This window comes from Mustela putorius, unplaced genomic scaffold (assembly GCF_011764305.1).
Source record: "Mustela putorius furo isolate JIRA1106 unplaced genomic scaffold, ASM1176430v1.1 tig00003853_pilon_pilon_pilon, whole genome shotgun sequence".
In the NCBI taxonomy this organism is placed as follows: Eukaryota; Metazoa; Chordata; class Mammalia; order Carnivora; family Mustelidae; genus Mustela; species Mustela putorius.
In genome coordinates this window covers 23,262,915-23,282,935 of record NW_025422005.1, presented here as the reverse complement: position 1 = coordinate 23,282,935, position 20,021 = coordinate 23,262,915, and the positions used below count along the sequence as shown (strand labels likewise).

At 51.9% G+C, this 20,021-nt stretch overlaps 1 long non-coding RNA gene across 1 annotated transcript; it reads right to left on the bottom strand.

The window, feature by feature from the left end:
- Nucleotides 1-4,216: 4,216 nt before the first annotated feature.
- LOC123387319 lies at nt 4,217-19,986 on the bottom strand. Its single transcript, XR_006601705.1, has 2 exons — nt 19,611-19,986; nt 4,217-5,197 (listed from the first exon to the last, which is right to left on the bottom strand). It is a non-coding gene; the product is annotated as an uncharacterized LOC123387319 (long non-coding RNA).
- Between the last annotated feature and the right edge of the window lie 35 nt (nt 19,987-20,021).

Here is a 20,021-nt window from a genome sequence, read left to right as displayed (position 1 = left end):
GAGCTGGAGAAGTCATGCCCATTCTCATTTCAGGGCCTTCGCACTTGCTCTTCCCTCCCTGCGATGCTGGTCCCCCCGCTCTAGCATGGCGGTTCCTTATCATTAGGCAGGTCTCTGCTCAAACACCACCTCCTCACCAGGGAAACCGTAAGCGTCCTCCCCAGCTGGACGCATGGCCAGCTCCTCTTGGCCTCATGACCTTGTTAAAGTTCCAGACTGCTTGGGCCAGCATCCTACTCCTATTATCTGCAAGCTTGGGCAAGTTACCAAGCCTCTCTGTACCTCTATGTCCTCACCTGCGAAGTGGGGATACCTAGAGCACTTACATCACTGTGTTGTTGGAAGGAGTAAATGGGACATAAAGGCACATAGTAGGGCTCCATAAATCACAGCCATTATGACCGTCACCGTCTGGCCCCTGCAACTCCCCTTGAGAGAAGGCACTAGGTCTGCTTGCCCATAGCTGCAACCCCAGGGCCTGAACTGTCCTTGGTACCTATAAAAGGCATCCCAGAAAAATGTTCTGATGTAACCCATCAGTTTCTTTCTCTCCTGGTATTTTGCCCTTTTCCTAAGCTACCCCTCTGGCTGCAAGCAGGTAGTCAGTGAGGCAGGCAGGAGGCCTCCCCAGGGAGGAAGAGGAGGAAGTCTGGAGTTGGTACAGGACAGAGACATCAGTGACCCCGTGGAGAGCTGCCAGACTCCAGAGGAGGAACCTGCCAGAATGACCCCAAGCCTCAGCACGACCCCCTAGCTCAGCAGAACAATCCTTGTGTCCTCCCGTACAACCGAGAAGTGCAGAGAGACATCAGCCATTCAAAGCAAAAGGGACATCCATGTCACCCAGGTGACCTGTGTCACAGGACTGGGGAACACAAGGGCTCACCCAAGCCTCAGCTCTGCGTGAGTTCCTCTCCCACCCCAACTTAGACAAAGCTCACTGAGGAAACAGAAAGTTCTATTTGCTACCCCTTGGTGGCAGCCGCCCTTCATACCTGGCGCCCAGTAGGACATTGCATTACCGTTGCTCACTGTGGATGTCTCTGTGCTTTGGGTGTCACCGGTAAGACGGAAGTGGTTTCGCTCCCGTCCCAGGACGCCAGTGCAGCTTTCAGTCGTGATAAAAAGCTCCCGAGCACGGGCCTCTCCTTTAATCCTTCCATGAACTCGGAGATAAGAGCCACAGTCACCCCTGCATGTTAACCGGCTTGAATTTAAATAAAACCTTAAAAAAAAAAAAAAAGCCACAAAAAGAACCAGTACGATCTCTGCTTTATAGTTCAGGAAGCAGAGGCACAAAGAGATGGGTGGCCTGGTCTGAGGCCGAGGAGCTGGTCTGCCTGCCGCCCTCCGGGTCTAACCCCAGGCCCACCCTGTCCTCCCTGCAGAGACAAAGCAGACACGCAGAGGGCCTGTGTCTCCTACACCACAGACCAGGGCTGATAGGAGTGGGGGACGTCACTGGGCACAGCAGGGAGGAGGCAGGGTGTGGCTTAGCCCTGGTCAGGGTGCCAGGGAGAGGTGTGATACCCTACCAGCGGGGATTGTTGCTCAGCCCAGCCCAGCCCAGCCCAGGAGGGGCTTCTGAGGGCCAAAGACCCACCCCCAGGCCACGTTCGGCCATCCATCGGCCTGGTGTCAGGAGGCCCGGGACAAGTGCCAGTTCTGTCTTTGGTTCTCAGGATGACCTTGGCAAGTCCCTCTCCACCCGAAGGCCCCGGTACAGAGGAACCACCGCTCCAGGCTCAGTGAGCAGGCCACTCTGTAGCGCCCCCTGGTGGACAAACTGGTATGCGCACCTGTCAGTTCTAAAACCAGGACCCCCAGAATTGCCTTTCTTCACCCTGAGCGCATGCAGAGGACACCCTCAAGTGTCATTTCCGGGTCCCAAGAGGAGGAGGACAGTCCCAAGAAGGTCTGGGTAGGCCAGGAGAATTCTCGGACCCTGGTTCTGCCCTTCACTTGCTCTGAGTCTGTGCTCACATTCCTGTCAGCCCTATTTCCCTACCTCTAAGAAGGGAATCCTGATCTGGGAGACAGGAGGTTTTTGGTTTCCACCCTAGGAAAGAGTTGTGTGAGCTTAGGCAAGTTCTGGACCTGCCCTTCTCTGGACCTTACAATGGCCTCAGGACCCCTCTGGCTCTGATATTCGGGGGTCCAAGCGCAAAATATGTATTTAGGGAGATAAAGAGGAGGTAGAAGAGGCCTCAAGGGGGAGCTTCCTTGAGGGAAGGACTGAGTCCAAATCATTTCTCCCTGGATAAATAGGAGTCCGCATGGCATTGAATATATATTCCAGTTTTTTTAATTTGACATATTTATTGAGAAAATACTCAGTGACAGACCCTGCACTAGACACTGTCCACAGAGTAACAACATACAACATTGACACAGTCCTTCCCTTAAGGAAAAATGCACAGCCTAGTCAAGGGCACTGATCAGTAAGCAAGCATTCACCTTCTTGTCTGAAGAGGTAACAGGAGGAATACAGACATGTCCCGGCCACAGCGCTGCTGGGAGAGGAGATGGCAGGACAGGGTTACATGAGTGGGTTTTGAAGAATGGAGAGGAGTATAACAGGCACTGTGTTTTTTTTTTTTTTTTTTTTTTAAGGGCTTTATTTATTTGTCAGAGAGAGAGTGTGAGCAAGTGCACAAGCAGGGGAAGCGGGAGAAGAAGAAGAAGCAGACTCCCCGCTGAGCAAGAAGCCCCATGTAGGACTCGATCCCAAGACCTGAGCTGAAGGCAGATCCTTAACCCACTAAGCCACCCAAGCATCCCAGCAATGCATTCTTTTAAAATTAAACAATCCTGGGGCCCCTGGGTTGCTCAGTGGGTTAAGCCTCTGCCTTCAGCTCAGGTTATGGTCTCAGGGTCCTGGGATCGAGCCCTGCATCTGGCTCTCTGTTCAGCGGGGAGCCTGCTTCCTCCTCTCTCTCTCTGCCTGCCTCTCTGCCTACTTGTGATCCCTGTCTGTTGAGTGAATAAATAAAATCTTAAAAAAAAAATCCCTTCTGCCACATGGGCTTGTGGAAAGATACCAAACTTGGGGCTAGCTTGCCCTTCCCTGGGGAGGAGGGCCAGTGAGTTGTGATGCAGGCAGAAAAACCTAACCAACGAGCAAGGCTGCTCCTCTGGGCTTCTGGGCTGAGAATCGGCAACTATTGATCATGATGAGTGGGGTGAGTTTGAGACACAGGGTGGGGTGCAGAGATGGGCAGAAGATGGTCAGAGATGTCCACTGAACACACACTAATAAAAACCGACAATTGGGAAGCCTGAGTGGTTCAGTTGGTTGAGGGTCTGCCTTCGGCTCAGGTCATGACCCCAGGATCCTGGGTTTGAAGCCCATGTCGGGTTACCTGCTCAGCAGGGAGCCTGCTTCTCTCTCTGCCTGCCTCTCCCCCTACTTGTGCTCTCTCTCTGCCAAATAAAATCTTTAAGAATAAATAAATAAATAAAAATATATTAAAAAATATCATCTCACATTTCAGCGTGGAGGAATAAAAATGGCCATAATGGACCAGCCATGTGGATGGTGTGTCCTGCCCTCAAGTTTGCCCCTAAATCTCTTCAAGTTTCTTCCTCTGCTCCAAGAAACAAACCAGCTTGGACTTTGCCAAGACAAATGGCCTCACTGTGGTCCCTCCAGCCATGGAGTCTCTCTTGTTGACAGCGGCCCATGCGATGCCTTTGGGTGGAGACCGGTCTGCAGGGCACGGCAACTGTCTTATCAGCTCACAAGAACGAGCTGCTGAAGGTTCAGGAATTTTGCGAACCGGTTGTTGGACAATCACTGTTAAGATTTTAAATTACTTACATTTACAATCAAATACATCTTGTTAAAATAAAAGTAATGCTCAAAACTCCTCACTTCCTCATGATTTTACATTTTACCACTATCTAGTCTCTTGAGGTGTCCACTTCTGTGGTATCTAAGGGAAGTTTGACCTAATGGACTGCTTCCCAGCTCTGTGTTTGGTGATATCACAGCAGCAACTTGAAATTGGCCAAGGTGGGACTATTTACCACCGGGGAATTGGTAAACACTGCACGACAGGGCTCGACTTGCTGTCTTAACTTCCTAGACAAAAGAAAGTGATGCACAAAATGTTAACAGCACAGATGACACTGGAGGGCTGACTGCTCACAGAGGTTTCGGTTCAATGAATACATTCATAGGAGAGTGAGATAAAGTGTAACAGTAGCTCACACATCAGATTTAATGACAAGAATTTATTGGGAGTAGAGTTAGTAGGCTGAAATTCAACCCCACCCCAAATTTTGATTGAGCTGCAACCATAGATGGACCAGAGACACAAGACTTTGGCAACAATTGACAAAAGCAGTCTGTGAAATCAGTGGACTATGTGGAATTTATAGTCCAGAGTTCATGCAACGTGTTGTAGTTTGTAAATTGTGTGCTACACATTCTTTACTATCAGTGGCATTTACACGCAACGTACATACATACATAACGCATGCCTTTGGATTTCTGCAGAACCGCTTGTCAAACATGCACCAGCATACCACTAAACATATCCAAATCCAAATTTAGTATAGTCCTTCTCAAAGTGGATTTCTTCTTGGGGAAGAAACGTTGTAGGTAATTTCCCGACGAAGAGACCGATGACCTCAGGCTCCCATTGTGGACACGCCCCCGACACAGGTGGCTCTGGGACTGCGGGGTCCACCACTTCCAACAAGGACAGTAAAATCAACCCATTCAGGGGCTTTGTGCTGCTTATTCTTCTTACGTTTCCCAACTTAAGTACCTTAAATAAGGCTATTTGACTGCAAGGAATAGCAGTTTCTCAGGCTCATTGAAACAAAGCAGGAATTACCTCGAGTGTCCATGTAGGGGAGGCAGAGTGCCAGAGCTCGCCTCTGCAAAGCTTCATAGCTCCTCCCCACCTTAGCCTCGCCAGTCCACAGCTTCCTGATTCTTCTCTTTCTGTTCAAACAGCAGGGAGGGTAAAGGCATTTGCTTTACAGTCAACAAATTTACTTGTTCTTAGGTCAGGGACTGCCTCGAGCCAGCTGTGCCGATCCATAATCTGCGAAGGATCTGATTGGCCCGCCGGGATCAGGTAGGCTCTTCTGGACCAATCCGTCATGGCCATGGGCGTGGAGAACCGGGGTCATAGGAGGCAGTCTGGCCTCAGCGGGCAGTGCCACCCAGGCAGGAGGGGCAACTCTGGGGAGGAGGAGGGTGGGGCATGAACTGGGCGGCGCTCTGCAGCTCGGGTATCAGAGGAGATCACCCGTGAGGCCAGGCGGATGCCCAGGACTCCCCGGCTGGGCGGATTTCTCTTCATTCCCATCAGGGAGGAAGTCCTCAGGATAACAGGCCACCCCGTGCACTGTCCACTCCCCTACCGCCTACCCTACTGTCACTGAAAATGCCTTACTTACGTCACTGGGGCACCTGGGTGGCTCAGTCGGTTAAGCCTCCCACTCTGGGTTTCAGCTCAGGTCCCGATCTCGGGGTCCTGGGATCCAGCCCCCAGTCGAGGCTCCAAGCTCAGCATGGGGTCTGCTTTAGGTTTTCTCTCTCCCTCCCCTGTCTCTTTCTCTAAGATAAATTGACCATTTTTGTCTGTAAAGAGGCAACACAGGTGTAGGTCTCCCTCTAAGACATCTTCTAAATACTGAGATGCAATAGAAGACACTCCTCTCTATTTCTGCAATCTGGTGACCATCCTTCGGCTCCTAGGGTGGCCCGTGGATCCTGGTCAAGGTGATGCTGCAGCATAATCACATCTCTCCTTCATTTCACAAGAGGTCCTGAGCTCCCCGGGATGGGCCCCAGAACCACTGTGTCCCCAGGGCTGACACACTCCTGGTATAGACAGAACCACGGCAACAACCGACAAAACAGGCTCTTTGGAGCCCGTGGGCCTGGGTTCAAATCCCGGCTTCCTTACTAGTGAGATGTCAGACAAGGGACAACTCTAGTGTGCCTCAGTTTCCTCATTTGTCCAATGGAGAAAAATCACTGTCCCTACCACGTATGGTTGTTAGAACTGAATGAGTTTGTATTTATAGTGTCAGAACAGTGCCAGGCACGTGGCAAAGGTTCATATCTTAAGTATTATTATTATTATATGGTTATTATTAGCCTTCTACTCTCTGCTGCACCCCTGCAGACAGGCACGCAGAGTGTCCGGACGAGCGAGCACCGTCCTCTCTGTCATCCACTCCCAAGCCAGCAGACAGGCCGGTGCGTGTAGGGGGAGGAGCTGTGTGGGGTAAAGGGCAGGAGAGAGCAGGCAGCCCAGATAAGGTATGAGTGTAAGGGGTGGCTGGACCTGGCCAGCTGGGACAGGCTCTGGTTCAGTGAAAGTCTCTAGCAGCACAGGGGCTGGGGCAGTGGTGTGTCTGGGGTGCGAATGTCTGTCTGGGTGAGTGTGTCTCTGGCCAGATGTCTGTGGGACTGTGGGTCCCTGAGGGAGTGGTTTGAATGTGCTGTGGACGGGACCAACTTCAGGGATGTGTACCCTGATACACCCTCTGCCCAGAAGGGCTCTGCTCTTGGTTTAAGGCTCTGCTGTCATCGTCTTGAAATTCTTTTTTTCTTTTTCTTTTTTTTTAAAAGATTTTTAAAAAGATTTTATTTATTTAAAAAAATTTTAAAAAGATTTTTTTTTATTTTTAAAAAGATTTTATTTATTTATTTTTAAAAAGATTTTATTTATTTATTTGACAGACAGAGATCACAAATAGGCAGAGAGGCAGGCAGAGGGGCAGGGCGGAGCAGGCTCCCCGCTGAGCAGAGAGCCCAATGTGGGGCTCGATCCCAAGACCCTAGGATCATGACCTGAGCCGAAGGCAGAGGCTTTAACCCACTGACCCACCCAGGTGCCCCTCTTAGATTTTTTTCTTAACAAGGGGCCCTTATTTTCACTTTGCAGTGGGCCCGCCAATTATCTAAGCAATCACAGGTAGGGTATATGTGTATATGTGTCTGGTGTGTGGGAGGGCACATGAGGTTCCACGTGTATGTATGTAAGTGTGTGCTTGCATAAGCACATCTGGGGTGTGTCCTCCTCTGGACTTGGGGGCCAGAATGCTACCCCACCCCCACCCAAGACACAGGGAAAGCCTCCAACCTCAGGTCCTCCCTACATCCGCCAGCCTAACCACACTCCTTCACCCCAGCACCCCACTGTCTCTGCAAAATCCGAATGCCCCACAGCATCCTAGCCCTGCCCCTGCAGAAAGATGGGAATAACAAAATCACCAGTCCTGGGGAGAGGGCAGGGAGAGGAGAGGAAGGGGTATCCATTTGGCTGAGTTCACGCTGCGCACCACAATCTCCAGCTGGTGTCATGGAAACATCTCTGCCCTCCCCCACCCCCAGGGTCAGGAAGGTGTCCGTCTCCCACTTCCCAGACAAAGCTAGTCCCTGCACCTCCTGATCAGGGCTTCCTGTGAGGCAAAGCTGAAACAGGTAGCCACGAGACCTGCTTCTGGCCCCAGCTCTGCCCCCAACCCATTCTGGGACTTCAGACATCTGGTTGCCCTTCTTGGCTTCAGTTTCCCCATCTGTAAACCAAAGAAGTTGTAACCCCTAAGTTCCCCTCTGCACTAGCATCCCACCTTACCCTCAGTACCCACCCTGCCTGTGATGACTACTCCTAGCTCCACACAATGGGACCCTGGCCCGGGCGGCTGTTCAGACCTCTTTCCAGTCTCTGACTCCAGTCCGGGACTCCTAGATCTGGGAGTATCTGGTCCACTCAGACCAATGGAGATAGTGCAGCCCCGAGAGGGGACAACTCACACCAACTCAGCGGCGGAGTTTGAGCTCATCCTGCCAACCCTGCCCCCCCACCCCACCTCCACACCTTGGATGCTGCAACCACTATCACTGCCTCTGAAGTCTCCACGGGCCCCCATCTTCCTTCCAGCTACAAATGAGAACAGGTCTGTTGACACCCACATCATCGCTCTCATCCCTCCTCATACAGATGGGGAAACTGAGACCCGGGCAGGTACAGAGGCTGCTCTAGACCACTTGGCCAGGTGGCACCAGAAGCTTCCTGACCCCGAGTCTTGAGTCTCGTGGTTCCTCCTCATTTCTCCTCTCCTCCGCACTTCCAAGCCTGGCAACTGAGGGCTCTCTCTGGGGACGCTCCCTCCAGCACAGGGACCCAAGGTGGGTTCGTGGGTGATGCCAGCTCCCAGGGAGAGAAGGGCAACCTGGGGTGGGGCTCTGCCTGCTGTGTGCCCAGCTGCTAAACACCAGTCCCCACCACTCCACCCCCCACCCCGGCTGCAGCTAGAGTAGGATTTGCTCCGGGGATTTGCCCAACACTCTTCACACGGGCCCTGCCAGGTCCACATGGGCAGGGGCCAGGCCCCTCTCAGCTCCCCTCTGTACAACAGGCTCCCTCTCAATTTTTTTTTTTTTTTTAAATCTCCTGGACATCCTCTAAAAGTTTGTTTGAAGACTGGACTTTCTGGTGTAAAAGTACCTCATTGGCCCGCCCGCCCCTCACCCCCTTATTACTCAGAGGGCAGGTGATTTGTCCCAGGTCACAGAGCAAGGTGGTGAGATGAGGGAGCCTCGCCTGGGGCCCAGCTGCATCTCTGTCCCCCCAAGGCTCCCTTTCACATCATCCCCTAAGTGAGACCTGGGGGCACTGCTTCATGTAGGCCTGAGGCTGCTCAGTCTGGAGTTTGCTGGGGGGGGCACCTAGGTGCTGCCCTGTGAAGGGACAGAGAAATGCCTAAGGCACAGAGCCTGCAAGGTCCCCCTCCGGGCCTCGCTGTGGGGAGAATGAGAAGGGGTCCCTCCCGGGCGAACTCTAGACACCTCGCCCCTCACTTTAGACTTCACATCTTCCCTCAATCTTATCATTCCCTCTTCCCCCCCGAGCTTGCTCTGTCCATCCCAAACTCTTCTAGGCTCTTTGCCACCACCACCGCCCCCACCCACCCCCCACCACCCCCGCCCTGCCCACATTAGCTCTCTGGTCCCACCCTGTTTTATGGCTAGCAGGGGCCTGGGAAGAGGAGCACAGGCCAAAGGAGGGAGAAGGTAGGACAGGCAAGTGGCTCAGCAAGATGGGGCTACAATGCTCCCCCTTCCTGGGAGGGGTCCCCACGGTCACCTTCCAAGACCCACCCCTCCTGGCCAATCAGCCCTGCAGAGGCAGCCCAATTTCAGAGCCAGGACTAAAGTCTAATCTCCAGAGCCATGTGGCAGGAAGCAGGGATAAGGGATCCCCCACTTCTGGGTGGGAAGACCCTGGCCTAGAGTGGGGTGATGGCGGCTGGAGACCCGGGGCCACAGAGCAGCAATCAATCTGAGTCCTGCTTCGAGCGCCCTTGTCCCCAAGCTAACCACCGTCTCCTGTTGTCCTGTGAGGAGCTCTCGGCTGGGCCGTCTCTGCGAATTCTTAGTCCAAGGGGTATCTCTTCTTGGGCCATCTGTTCTTGAATTCCCTCCAAAGTCAACCTTTCTTTTCCCAGGACCTCCATGGTCCCAGCATCCTGTGCCTCATCTAAACCAGACCCCTGGCCCAGTCTGCAGGGCTGGGTAGTCCCAGCTGCCCCAGCCATACATCGGCCTCAGTATCTGGGCTCCACCAGGGGACTCAGGCAGAACCTGTCCCCAGAACATCCTCTTTTCTCAGAACCTAAAGACAGCTCGACCTCACTATGTACCAGACTCTACTCTAAGACTGGGCACACTAACTTAAGCCAGCAGCGGAGGCATAGAGAGGGTACGTAACATGCCCACGAAGCAGGTAAGGGGTAAGGTAGGACTTCAGCTCAAGAAACCTGCTTTCAGAAAGAGACTTGTAACCACTGTGTCAGGGACCTCCCATCCCCTGATGGCCATCCTCACCTTTTCCAGACTTGCAGGCCGGCCAGAGTAATGACCATGTTTCCCTGTCTTTCTTGCAGCTAGATGTGGCCCTGTGCCTAATTTCTGGCCAAGAGAGAAGATGTGTCTGGCTTCCCGGTCATGCCTTTAATTAGGAGAGGTGTGTCCACCCCCCTCCCCCCACCTGTTGGCTGCTGGCGTGGGGAGAGCCTGGGACAGCTGCCACAACCTCCTAACTGACCAGTGTCCGGTCCAGCCTTCACACAACAGCCGAGAACTCTTAGCATAATCTGAGTCAGGTCCTCATAATCCCCTGCTCAAGGCCTCGATGACTCTCCATGGCCTTTGGAAGACAGGCCTGCCTCCTTGATGGTAGGCAAGGCCTTTTCCTCTCTGGCTGACAGGAAACTACCTTCCCATCTTAGCACCTGGCATTTTTATCCTCTGCCTTCATTCCAGATCAGTCACCAGGAAAAGCTCATCCGTCCTTAACTGTCTCTTCTTCCTCTGCCTCACCAGTTTCTCGCCCCACACCTGGCAGACTCCTATGTAACCTTCAAGACCCAGTCCAAAGGGGTACCTCCTGTGCGAAGCCTTTCCTCACTATCCTGGCAGAGTGGGTGGCTCCCTCCTCTGGCCTTCAGGGGTCCACGGGCAGTCTGCATGTGGGACAATGAGAGGCCTTCTGTATTAGCATCTTTAGACACGTCCACCTCTCCCCTCTCTCTGTAAGAGTGGGAACCAAGTTTGGGCCATCTGCTGGCTGTTGGTACCCAGCACGGGTCAAGGAACCAAGCCAGCGGCCATCAAGTTCAATGAGAGAAAGGGGAAGAGAGAGAATCTATGTGTGTGCATGTCCTGAGCTGGCTGGAGGCCCAGGCCAAGGAGACAGGGAGGGCATCTAGAAATAGCCACATCCCTGGGTCCAAACCAGGCCTGGTCCCCAGATAGACTGACCCTCAGTGAGGAGGTTGGGGCGGGGGGAGGTGGAGACCAAGGGCTATGACTCAGGCAGCCCTACTGACCTCTGGGGTCTCTAGCCAAGGCAGATGGGCCTTGCCTGTTAGTGGACAGTCCTGGCACTTAGAGTTCAGTGACCCTCAGTGACCAGTGAGTATTTCAGGCTAGGGCTGAGGATCACCTGCTCCCTTGGCCCCACAGCTTGTAGGGCAAAGGGGAGCCTGCCAGCCTACCCACTGAGAAGGCGACAGGATTGGAGCAGGGATGCTGGAAAAGTCTGTCCTCTCCTGGTTCTTGCCCTACCTTACCCTCTTCCCCAATTGGAAGTTCCCTTCCTAAACCACCAAGTGCCAGAGCTTGAAGGACTAAAGGGCTCATCTGGCCCAACCCCCTGCCATGGAGCTGGGGTCACTGAAAGGAAGAGACTGGCCCAAGGTCACAGAGCAAGACAGGGCAAAGACTGCCTTGGGGAAAGGCAGTGTGGAATAGTGGTAGGACGAACAAGATCTAGGGCCAGGGTCCTGGGCCCAAGTCCTAGCTCTCATCTGCAAACAGGGGATGGGAATGAAAGTTCCTGAATCACTGGGTACTGTCAGAGTTAAAAGCGTTAAAGGCCACAAGTTGCAGAACCCAGTGCCAGCACTTCATAAGACAGCAATCGTTTCCTGCACCATGCTGCACAGCACGTGAAGCCTCCTACCCCCCACAATCTCGTTCCTCTAGCCTCGCAAGGCAGACGTTACTATCTCCAGTACACAGAAAAGGAAACAGGCATGGAGAGATGGATGGGTCAAGTTCACACAGCTGGTGTTAGGTCTCCCAACTGCCCTGTCAGTGGTCTTTCCACCTTCTCCTCCTCCTGGCTCCTGACAGCTCATCCAATGACTCATCAGGTGGAGAGAGTGACCGTGCATAAGCCAGTCCTTGGCTCCTGATGCCATGCCGGGCTCTTCTTAACCCAGACTGAACAATCCCATCGTTCCTAGGCCATCAAACCTTGCTGACCCTAGCCCCATCCTTCTAATCTCTTGGTTTTCCCATCCCCCACTCTCTCACCATAGGCTCCAGTCCTGGTCATCCCCAAGTCCACCCAGTTCCTCCTTCCTTTTCTTATCTGGTGTCTTTGTTTACTGCAGAGCCCAAAGATGCTGTCCCCCACTGGCTGCAGCAAACCCTGATTCCAGGTCCAAAAAAAAAAAAAAGAAGAAGAAGAAGAAGAAGCCAAAGCCAGGCTGCCTGGGTATACTTGCTTTCTGGAAAGCACCTGACCCCAGCCTCGTGAGTCCAAGATCCATTCTCTGCCAGGCCTCTTGCCAGGGCTTGCTAATCAGCTCTCCTCACCTATGGACACACAGTGGGCACCTGTCCACACACACCAGGCTCATCAGGTGGTCTGGAGCTGTCTGAATCTTTCCAGAATCTTTCCAGAATCTTGAGCAAACTGTTCCTGAATGAAGTGTGCTCTGGGGAGTGACCACTGAACCATCTGTTTGGTGCCAGGTCATGTGGCACAAGAACCCCCCCACACACACCCCCGACCTCAGAGTGGGGTGAAGCGCTGTTTTACAAGCATTATGTTTCCCTTCCTAATTATTTTAATCTAATATTATTTGTAGTTTTGCAGAGGTTAATTTTCCATCTGACAGAGGAGCAGTGGGGAAGGAGCCAGGGGCAGCCCCAAGGCTGGGATCTGGTTTGATTATTTCCAGGGAATGAAGCTGTCCCTAAAGAGAACTACGGTAGGGGCACCTGGCTGGTTCAGTCATAGAGCATGCAACTCTTGATCTTGGGTTTATGAGTTCAAGTCCCACATTGGAGGTAAAGTTTACTTAAAAAAATAAAAATAAAAACACTACTACTAATAATAATAACTTAAAAATAGAGAGACCTACAGTTGATGAGAGCTTTTCCCTTAAGGTAAGGAACACGGCAGGGCTGTCCACTATCACATTGTTATTCAACACAGTACTAGAAGTCCTGGCCTCAGCAATCAGACAACAAAAAGAAATAAAAGGCACCTGAAATCAGCAAAGAAGTCAAACTTTCACTCTTTCCAGATGATATGATACTTTATGTGGAAAACCCAAAAGACTCTACCCCAAAACTGCTAGAATTCTAACAGGAATTCAGTGAAGTGTCAGGATATAAAATCAATGCACAGAAATCAGTTGCATTTCTATACATCAACAGCAAGGCAGAAGAAAGAGAAATTAAGGAGTCAATCCCATGTACAATTGCACCCAAAACCCAAGATACCTAGGAATAAACCTAAGCAAAGAGGCAAAGAACCTTACTCAGAAAACTACAGAATACTCAAAGAAATTCAGGAAGACACAAAGAAATGGAAAAATGTTCCATGCTCATGGGTTGGAAGAAAAAAATATTGTGAAAATGTCTATGCTACCTAGAGCAATCTACATATTTAATGCAATCCCTATTAAAATACCATCAACCTTTTTCAAGGAAATGGAACAAATAATCTGAAAATTTATATGGAACCAGAAAAGACCCCAAATAACCAGAGGAATGTTGAAAAGGAAAACAAAGGTTGGCAGCATCACAATTCCAGACTTCAGGCTCTATTACAAAGCTGTAATCATCAAGACAGTATGGTACTAGCACAAAAACAGACACGTAGATCAATGGAACAGAATAGAGAGCCCAGAAGTGGATCCTCAACTCTATGGCCAAGTAACCTTCGACAAAGCAGGAAAGAATTTCCAGTGGAAAAAAGATAGTCTCTTCAACAAATAGTGTTGGGAAAATTGGACAGCCACATGCAGAAGAATGAAACTGGACCACTTCCTTACACATACACAAAAATAGACTCTAAATGGATGAAATACCTAAATGTGAGACAGGAATCTACCAGAATCCTTGAGGAGAACACAGGCAGCAACCTCTTTGACCTCAGCCACAACAACTTCTTCCTAGAAACATCGCCAAAGGCAAGGGAAGCAAGGGCAAAAATGAAGAATTGGGACTTCATCAACATAAAAAGCTTTTGCACAGCAAAGGAAACAGTCAACAAAACCAAAAGACAACCAACAGAATGGAAGAAGATCTTTGCAAATGACAAATCAGATAGAGGGCTAGTATCCAAAATCTATAAAGCACTTATAAAACTCAGCACCCAAAGAACAATCCAGTCAAGAAATGGGCAGAAGACACGAACAGACATTTCTGCAAAGAAGACATCCAAATGGCCAAAAGACACATGAAAAAGTGCTCCACATCACTCAGTACCTGGGAAATACAAATTAAAACCACAATGAGATACCACCTCATACCAATCAGAATGGCTAAAATCAACCAGTCAGGAAACGACAGATGTTGGTGAGGATGTGGAGAAAGGGGAACCCTCCTACACTGTTGGTGGGAATGCAAGCTGGTGCAACCACTCTGGAAAACAGTACGGAGGTTCCTCAAAAAGTTGAAAATAGAGCTACCCTATGACCCAGCAATCATACTACTGGGTATTTACCCTAAAGATACAAATGTAATGATCCAAAGGGGCATGTGCACCCGGGGTTATAGCAGCAATGTCCACAATAGCCAAACTACGGAAAGAGCCTAGATGTCCCTCAACAGATGAATGGATAAAGATGTGGTATACATATACACTGGAATACTACGCAGCCATCAAAAAACCCCAAAATCTTGCCATATGCAACAACATGGATGGAACTAGAAGGTATTATGCTAAGCAAAATAAATCAATCAGAGAAAGACAATTATCATATGATCTCACCAATTTGAGGAATTTGAGAAACAAGACAGAGGACAATAGGGAAAGGGAGGGAAAAATGAAACAAGAAGAAAGCAGAGAGGGAGACAACCTTAAGAAACTCTTGGTCTCAGGAAACAAGCTGAGGGTTGCTGGAGGGGAGGGGCGAGGGAGAGACGGGTTGGCTGGGTGATGGACATTGGGGAAGGTATGTGCTATGGTGAGTGCTGTGAATTGTGGAAGACTGATGATTCACAGACCTGTACCCCTGAAACAAATAGTACATTATATGTTAATTTTAAAAAAAGAGAGAGAGAGAGAGCGCATGCTACAGTTCAGATTCTGGCTATACCTATGTGCCCAGAAAGGCAGTTCTCACTTGGGAGCACTTGGAGCCCTACCCCCACTGGAAATGACCCAGTCTCATGATCCTTAGAGATGGAGTGAAAAAGAGGATAGAAGACAGATACTTCAACAGGAGAAAAGTTAAGAGTCATAGGAAAGGAGGGCCAGGGGCAGAATTTTCAGAGTGCTCTGACGAGGACAAGTGGTTTTCTTTGCTCTGGAGAGACTGTGTGTCTGCTCCCCAGATCCGTGCCAGGCCCTGTACTAGGCTCTGCGGACATGGCAGACGGCCACACCAACTGGGTCCCAGCCGTCACAGGGCTTCCGGTGTTAATAGGAAAGGCAGACTTGGAGCTGAGTGGACCACATGAAAATAGGCTCAGGGTTCTAATAGGAAGGATGGGGCTTCTTAAGCTGAAGAGTGAGCAGGAGTTACTAAAGGAGTAACAGCTGAGGAGGTAGAGTACTCCAGGTGAACATGAGACCCAAACAGGCACCCGCTTGAGATACAGAAGGGCAGAGTGCCTGCAGTGTGGAGGGCGTCCAGAGGCTGGGGAGGGGAGGTAGGGGGGTGGCGTGCAGAGCCTGGGGGCTGTGGAGGATCATGCGCCTCGCCTACCCAGAGGGAGGCTGAGCAGAGAAACAATGAGTCTTCGGACTGCATTCCCAAGCTTATCCTACCTTATCTTCTCAGAGTCCTTGGGAGGCCCATGGGCAGGAATTGTGATGTGCTCTTTTTCAGATAAGAAACACCGACTCAGAGAGGCAATGACTTGCCCAAGGTCAAGAGCTGGTCTGTAAGTAAGGCCCAGGACCAGAAACCAAGTGAGTCTCACTCCAGAGCCCCTAAAGCTAGAGAGGAGAGAGATTCCCTCATTCCCTCATTCATGTATTCATTCAAAAGTCCATATACTCATTCATTCATTCATCCAATATCCCATATACTAATTCATTTGTTCATTCACTCATTCTTTCATTCACTATTTATTCATTTACACCTACTATCTGCCAGCCACTATTCTTGGAACAGGATTTCAGTAATAAATTTGACTAATGAAACGGATGAAGCAAGGCGGAAGAGCTTGGCCTTTACTCTGCTAAAACGGAGGACAGCCAGTTTCTGGGAAAGCAGAGGAGCCTGCTCGGACACTCTGAGCTGGCCCCTCTCCTCCCCAATTGTTCTCCTTCCAGGAAGCACGCCCCAGGGGCACCAGCTTCTCAGAAGCAAAACTGATGTTGAGTAAATCCCTATCTTTAACCATCATTTGTTCCCTCAGCCTTGGAGTAGCTAGAACTCTTGGGGAACGAGGAAGTGATTTCCTAGTGGCAGAAGGAACACTGCATTCCTGCCACAGTGGCTGCAATCCCCCTACGCAGTGAGCTCAGGGAAGGCGGGGGCTGTGGCTCTCCTCTGGGTCCCCACTGCACCCAGCACAGTGCCTGGGCACAGGGGGTGCTCAACCAAGATGGGTGAAATGGATGCATTATTTAAAGAGAGAGAAAGGGAGAGATGTGGAAACCTCTCTATGGTCGCTAAAGGCACTCCGTGACTAAAGTGAGGAGACAGAGATAGACTTGGATACTTTGCTATTGATTCAATGTCTCATAGGGCCTTGGCTGGGTCATGTGTATCTCTGGGACAGCGGCCCTGGGGACACCCAGAGGGAGAAAGGACTCACCCTTCATTGAGTATTTGTGTGTGTTAGGTTACTTCTTTTAATCTTCACGCCAACCCTGAGAGTAGATGGCCTTTTTCCATTCGGGAGGAAAGGAGAGGAAGGGGAAGGGACTAGCTAGCTAAGTGGCTGGTAAGTATATGGATTATTGAATGAATGAATGAATGAGTATATGGAATATTGAATGAAGAGATGAATGACTGAACGAGTGAGGGAATCTATCTCCTCTCTAGCTTTAGGGGCTCTGGAGTGAGACTCACTCGGTTTGAGACGTAGAACCAGACTTCTTTCCAAAGATGCTGCTTCTGAACCCATCATGCCTGAGGGGAGGCAGTGGAAGGTGTGGAGAAAAGGGTTGAGAACTCGATTTCCACAGCAGAGAGCCACACCACCATTACCATTCAAAGAAAAAAATTCCCAGTTGCAGGAACTGGGGGTGGAGTGGGATGGGGGCAGTCAGCATCCACAGACTTAGGGCCAAAGCGGAGGTTGGGGGGAGGGTCTCTATGTCCCTGGGTCAGTGGAGGTTCCAGCTCAGCTTCGTTGGCCTCTACCTCCCACATTTCTCCCCAGGCCAGCAGCACATCCCCTATTGGAGGCATCCAGATGGCAGGGAGGGTCCTGGGAAGAGCTGGAGATGCTGAGTAGGCCTCCCCACCCTCCCCTCGCCCCGCCTCATGGCCCCATGGATCACCCGGTACAGCTGGCCCCTCTCATTGGCTCTCTCATGGTTACTCAGCTCTCCTCTTCTCCATCTTCCCAGCCTGTGGTTGCCGTGGAAACACAGAACAGTGACATCACCACAGGGTGAGGGCTGGGGAGATGCTGCTCTTGGCAGGGACTGGTCCTGCTGCCTGCCAGATGTTGTGTTCACATCTGGATCTACCAAGGGCAATAAAGAGAGAGAGAGAGAGGAAGGAAAAGGGAAGGGCTCATGCTCCCTCCCCTTGCCCCTCATTCCCCAAAGGCGGTAAGTAGAACAGGGCAAGAAGGATGCAGGTAACGAGAGAGATGCGAAGCTATGCACACTTGTGAGGGACACTAACGAAAGCCCAGTGGAAAGCAGATAGGGTGTGGCTTAGGAGTCAACTTTGGTGACCCAGGTCTGGGCCTGGTGCGGGGACGGTGGTAGGGCAGCAAGGCTAGTGGGTCTGGGCTTGGTCTCCATGCTGCTCAGCCGAGGCAGGGCCCTAGCGATAGGTCACAGGACTTTCTGGCAGTGTCCCCCTTAACCCATCCCAAAGATTTCTGCAGCCCCTTCCTCGCCGCTGTTGCAGGTTCTAATCTTGTCTTGGAAGTAAGAAAAGTGAGGATTAGAGAAGCCAAGCAATCTGCAGTGGTGGGGGCGGGGGGCGCAGGTGAGGGGCAGGGCTGAGAACAGGTCTGAGACTCCTGCACGGTCCATGGGTAAGAGGAACAGTAACAGCAGCAGCAGCCAGCACGAGGTCCACCATGCTCAGCATTTTAAATGCATTATCTCATTTGATCCCCAAATACCTCTAAGGGGTAAATACTGTCATTACCTCCATTTTCAAGATGAAACTGAGACTCAAAGTGGCTTAAGTGAATCGGCCACAGCCACACAGCGAGTACCCCTGGGAATCAGAACTGACACACAGATCTACCTGCCCCAGTCCAGCTCTCCCTGGCGGCATTGTGAGGACCACACAGGAAGACAACTCTGGCCCCTGGGTCTCCAGCTACACAGTCCCTGACAGAGGAGGTTCAGTGTCTACAGGCTGTGACCTTGACTTAGAAACCATTCCCCTCTCCCCCCCAACCCTCCCCTGCACCTGCTCCCGCAATGAGGTCACCAGGGCTCCATGCCCAGCCCTAAGGCCTGTTCCTGCAGCTTTGGCAGAAATAGGCCCCTGTCTTCTGGAAAGTGGACCTGCCCCAAAGAATCAGGACCTTGGGCAAGGGAGGGCTCTTCCTCCCTGGCTTCTTCCCAGAAAGACAGAGGTAGGGGCAGATGCTTTCCACCTCCACATGGAGAAACAGAGGCCCAGGAAGGAGGGTCGGCCACACTGTACTCATGTGACCCTGGGGCTAGTGTGCTGTGGCTCCTGCAGGCTGACCCCCATCGCGACCCCCGTGAACCTCTCCTGGCTGAGGTTCTGTTGGGCACCGCACTCTTAGGCAGGGCCTCCTATTAGTTAGACATTCGCTTACCCCTCACTTCTTTGGAAGTCTCCCCTGAATTGCTAGATCAGGACAGGCCTCCCCTCAGAGCCACACTAGCCTTGTGTCAGTCCACCCAAGTGAGCGATGCAAGTGTGTCTCATTCGTGGTTGTCTCTCCAAAGCCTAGCCCAAGCCCTGGCAAAAAGTGGCCGCTTTAATAACCACCAGATTAAGAAATGGATGGGCTCCTCCGAGCTTCAGCCCGCTCATCTATAAAAGAGGAGTAATTATAAAACCTTCTTCGTGGACTTTGTTCTGAAAGTTCAACGCTAGAATGTACCTGAAGCCCTGAGCATGAAATAAATACCAATACAGGGTGATCTATTAAAAGCGATTTGTAAAGCGTCAACCACACAGGAGTCTCTTTCAAGGAGGTGAGTGACATTCTGTGAAAGTGCAAGCTGCTTGCTTGTTCAGAGGTCAGAGAAGGGCGGCAGGTCGGGAGCTGCCCAGGGGCCTGTAAGAGCTGGCTGGACGGCCAGAATTTCTGAAGGAGGAGAGGGGGGAAATGATCTGATGAAATGCTCAGAGCCCCGCGTAGAGGTCAGAGGAGCCCGAAGCGCTGGCAAGGTGGACGGGGAGGAGCACCGCAGGGCGGAAAGACGCGCCGGCGACATTCCACAGGGAGGGGCGAGCACGTGCGCAGGGCACTGCGGGGTGGGTCACGCTCTCGCCCTGAACAGGCGGAGGGCACAGGGGCAGCTCATCGGCTCATCCGCCCACGGTGCCCCTGGTGACTCTTCCCGCAACCGGCGAGTGGAAGTGGCGGGAGAGTGCGGCTACCAGGGCCACCTAGACCCGCTTGCAATCTGGGCTCCAAAGAACCTTCGCCTTATTTCCTGCGACCTTGTTAGCTCCCCGCTGAGCCTAGGACTCCTCACCTGCAAAAGGAGGACCAAGATGCCTGCGCCACGAAGAGTCGGCGAGAGCTTTCCCGGCGTGGGCATCAGCCCAAGGGCGTTTCCTTTCTCCTCTAATCTCTCATCTCTGCTCTAACCCCAAACTCGGGGATACAGTGGGGGACGAAGATGTCCGTGGCGCGCACCCCACCTCGCCGGCACTGTGCCCCCAGTTGCTTCCTTCTCAGATGGCGAAGAGCGCCTTTAGGCCAGGGAAGGGAGCAGGTCCTGCCCGCGCCGGGCAGGGACTCGGAGGCCGGAGATCCGAGCTGACGCGGGCGAGCCCGGCGCCACTGGCTGCCCCCTCCCCCTCGGCGGGTCGGGGGATGGGCAGCCAGCGCCTGGCGGGTGAGCGCCAGCCGCCGGCTTCCTATTTCGGGAGCTGGGGGTGTG